We start from the raw sequence: 4,801 nt of genomic DNA, 5'->3' as shown, positions 1-4,801 counted from the left end.
GGCGCGCGGCGGGGCGGGGCGGCGCCGGAGGCCGCGGCGTTCCGGGGCGACACGTCAGCACGGCCTCGGCGAGGGGCTCGAACCCGCTACCCCGTGCTGTCTCCGCCCCGGCGGCCCGCGCTCCTGTCTCCGCTCCCTCGCCCGCTCCTTCGTATTCCTCGCTCACCGGTCTCTGCGACCTTGGAACCCCCACCCCCACCCCGCCGTCCCAACACGGGTCCCCTCTGGCAGCTTCTGGTTCCTGGTCCAGCCCAAACCAGCCCACCTCCCACTCCCCTAAATGTTGGTTCGGTGCCTCCTTTTCCAAACTGCCAAATCCCACCCACGAGTTGCCGCTGTTAGTCTCCGGATTGAGGCTCCCAGGGGTTCGTTCAGGCTCCCGGGGGTTCCTTGGGGGTCCCATCCACGATCCCCTTAGATTGGGAAGGGGCGTGAGCAGTGGAATGGTGGGTTGGTGATGGAAATTAGAACTAGTGGCCGGCTTGGTCTTTTTTTGGGGTGTGTGTGTGTGTGTGTGTGTGTGTGTGTGTGTGTATGTGTGTAGCCTTGGGGGATAGGGGTAGGCTGTGTATACCAGTTCTTGGGCCTTTATCCCTAAGGAAGAAGTAATTCAACACAGATGGGTTGAGCTTCCATTTTATGCTATCATTCATACCTTGGAGACACTAGGCTGGTGTGGGGAAAGATGTAGGTCAAAAGACAGGTATCTGGCCCTTGTCAAAAGAAATCCACAATTTAGTGGAAACTAAAAGACATCAAAACAGCGAAAGAGAATAAACACCAGGTCGGGGGGTGGGGGGGAAGCTAATTAATTGCAGCTAACGTTTATTGAGTTCTTTCTTAACGCCCAGGTGTTATCCTAAGGTCTTTAAACGTATCAATTTGTTTAATCTTCACAACAATAGTACCTGACCATAGAGGATGCTATTACTATCTTCATTTTTGAGATGAGTAAATTGGGGCATTTACACATCTAGTGAGAGATGGAGCTGAGATTCAAACCCAGGGAATATCCTTTTTATCACAATTCTGTAAAGCCTCCATCAAGCAACGTGCAATATTTTGTATTTTCTGACTAGGGGAAGCAAAATCTTTTTTTTAAATAATTTTTTAATTTAATGTTTATTTATTTATTTATTTTAGAGAGAGAGACAGAGCGCGAGCAGGGGAGGGGCAGAGAGAGAGGGAGACACAGAATCTGAAGCAGGCTCCAGGCTCCGAGCTGTCAGCACAGAGCCCGAAGCGGGGCTGAAACCCATGGACGGTGAAATCATGACCTGAGCCAAAGTCGGAGGCTCAACCTCAGGAGCCCCACAAAATCTTTTTATAAATCACGATATAACTGAATTCTCTGTATGGGGGAAGGGAAAAAATGCCGTAAGCCTGCAGTGGCTATAATGTTCTGCCTTTGGAGCACTTGGCATTTGACTGTGACCAGGGGCTTCTCACTGCAGTATTCTCTGCTAAGGTTATTCATCCACCTCAACACCAAACCCATCAATTGGTTTTCCAAACTAATTGGATTCTTTAAAAGCAGGAGTAAAGGGGCACCTGGATGGCTCATTCAGTTGATTATCTGACTCTTGCTTTTGGCTCTGGTCATGAACCCAGGGTCACGGTCCCAGGGTTGTGGGATAGAGCCCTGCATCAGGCTCCAACTGAACATGGAGTCTGCTTAAGATTCTCTCTCAAAAAGAAATAAATTGAAGAAAGAACAAAAAAAAAACAGAAAAGCAAGAGGAAAGAATGTGGCCTGTCCATGCGATCCATAGTGTTGAATAAAGAAAAAGATGTGATGTTCACATAGATGTTCACAGTTGTTTGACTATAGGGGCCATGAGATATCCCATTGGTCCAGTGTAGTTCCCATAATTCTCTGGAGAGAATGTACAATGGATAAGGTCACTGGGCATCCAAGGATAGTGCCCTCAGGGGTTCATTTCTTTTCTACTCTGTTTATTTGCGCTAGAATCTTAGGTGTATCTAATGGGCATTTTCAACTTAATTGGTTAAAAACCAAACTATTTTCTCTCTCAAACCCCGCTCCTTTAGTCTTCCATATCTCAATAAATGCCATTTTAATTCCCATCTTCCTGGTGCTCACGTCAAAAACTTACAAATCATTCATGACAACTCTTTCTCTCACACCCAATCCGACCCATCAGCCAATCCTGGGTGTTCTTTATTTTAATAACTTTACTGGAATGTAATTGGCATATGATAAACTGCCCACATTTAAAGTGGACAGTTTGATAAGTTGTGACATATGTATATTCCCATGAGACCATCATTATAATCAAGATAAATCATGTATCCATCACTGATAAGAGTCCTCATGCTCCTTTGTAATCTTCCCTCCCCTTTTCTGCCAATCTCCAAACAACCTTCTGTTGCTATAGATTGATTTGTAATTGCTGGATGTGATATAAATGGAATCGTACAGTATATATTCATTTTTTGTTTGACTTTATTCACTCAGCGAAAGCATTGGAAATACATCTAGAATCTGACCACTTCTCACCATCTCCTGTGTTAACACTGTAGGCCAAGCCACCATCATCTCTCACCTGAAAGGTTACAATAGCCTTCTCACTGTTCTGCCTTTGCCTCCCTAAGGTCTACCCTGTCAACGGCAACCACAGTGATCATTTCACAATGTAAATTTGGTCATCTCTCTCCTCTGCTCAAAACCTTACTACAGCTTTCCATTTCCAACTAAAATGCAATGACTTTATGATGGACTGTACTGTATTATTTGATCTGACCTAGCTCATCCCTTTTACCCCCACTTCCTAACACTCTTCTTTCTGTGTTAGTTCCACTCAAACTCGCCAAGTCCGCTCTTGCATCAAAACATTTGTACTTGCAATTTTGCATCAACCTAGAACAGTTTCCCCAAACAGTCCACCTAACTAGTTCCCTCACTTCATCCAGTGTCTGTAATGACACTATTTCTTGTTAGAGAAGCCATTCTTGATCACTCTATATAAAATAGAGCTCCTTTCGTGATTATCTAGCTCATCATCCTGGTTTGCTTTTCTTTAGAGCACTGCTACCAGCCTTACATTTATCTGACTGCCTCCTACCCCAGATAGAAGTTCTTTGGGAGCAAGAAATTTGTTTTGTTCACTGCTATAACATAAATGTCTAGAAAAATGTCTGGGATGTATGAGGTACTCAACAAATGATTCATTAGATGAACCCATGATAACTCACATATGATAAATATATTACACCACTAACCTACATGGAGCCTCCATATGTAAATAGTACCAAGAGAAAATATGCTATAAGAACAAGGTATTTTGTGTCTTCCGCTCAGCAGGATCTTCAACACATGGAACAGAACCTGGAATACATTTATTGTTGATTAAGGGCATATTTGTTGTGGAGAGAGTGAATGAAATCACTGTGTATTTTTTTCCTATGTATTACCAGAATAGGTAAGGCAGATAAAAGTAATTCTAATTTTTTAAATTTCTATTTAGAGTAGAATTAATGATAATTCATTGGCGGAAAGGGCAAAATTCCAAAATGATCTAATTCCGTATTACTTTGCTAATATTTACTTTGACAAATATTCAGATATGCTTTTACATGAAGGATGAGAGCTCTCAGTTGGTGAAGAACTGCCTGCTAAGTCTGTTGATTTTCCAGGTTTTCACTTATCTGCATTCTTAATTATTATATTATTGCCTTAAGAAGATATTAACAAGTTAGATGGAGAGAAAATTTCTCATCTGACCACAATGAGGGTGATGGTGGTAGTCCATATATAGTATATATATATATACTTCCATATATAGTATATATATACTATAATCCACTGTATATTTATCCTGTAATTATATATATATATATATGTATATATATATAATTATAGTGGATAAATCAGCATTCATTTTTTTAAGTTTATTTATTTATTTTGAGAGAGAGAGAAAGAAGGTGTGTACACGTGGGGGAGGGGCAGAGAGACAGAGGGAGAGCGAGAAAATCCCAACCAGACTCTGAGCTGTCAGCATGGAGCCTGATGTGGGGCTCGATCCCGTGAACCATGAGATCATGACCTGAGCCAAAATCAAGAGGCAGACACTCAACCAACTGAGCCACCAGGAGCCCAAGCATTCATTTTTAAAAAAATTTTTTTAATGTTTATTTATTTTTGAGAGAGAGAGACAGAGCATGAGCAGGGGAGGGGCAGAGACAGAGGGAGACACAGAATCTGAAGCAGGCTCCAGGCTCTGAACTGTCAGCACAGAGCCCAAAGTGGGTCTCAAACACATGGACGGTGAGATCATGACCCGAGCCAAAGTCGGATGCTTAACCGACTAAGCCACCCAGGTGCTCCTGCAGGCATTCATTTTTAATAGCATTTGATTATCTGGTCCTGATGCTTAACATAAATTCTAATCCTAAGTGTATTATTAACACCTCAAATGGAATTTTCAGGTAAAATTGAGTAAAGGTTGAGTAAAGGTGGAGGTAAAGGTTGAGTAAGAGTTAAAAAAATGTTGGGGGGGCATAAAAAATAAGACATGGAGGGCTCCTGATCTTAAATATTTTGCAGTCTGCTTAAGAAGACAAGAGAAATACATCTGAAACAAATAGAAGGCAGAATAATAACATATATAATTGTAGCCTTCCCATGGTGCCTGCCCAGGAACTTCTAGTAGGACTAATACTAAAGTTTCCAGAAAGAACCCAGTTTATTGCCAATGATGAAACCACTCAGAGTTCAGAGAATGGTGTAAAATATTTATTGACATATTTATATGTCTTCCAGGCAAGATGGAATAACAGG

The sequence above is a fragment of the Herpailurus yagouaroundi genome, unplaced genomic scaffold (assembly GCF_014898765.1).
Source record: "Herpailurus yagouaroundi ecotype Mexico unplaced genomic scaffold, PumYag 253, whole genome shotgun sequence".
Taxonomy (NCBI): Eukaryota; Metazoa; Chordata; class Mammalia; order Carnivora; family Felidae; genus Herpailurus; species Herpailurus yagouaroundi.
This window is presented reverse-complemented; position numbering follows the sequence as displayed.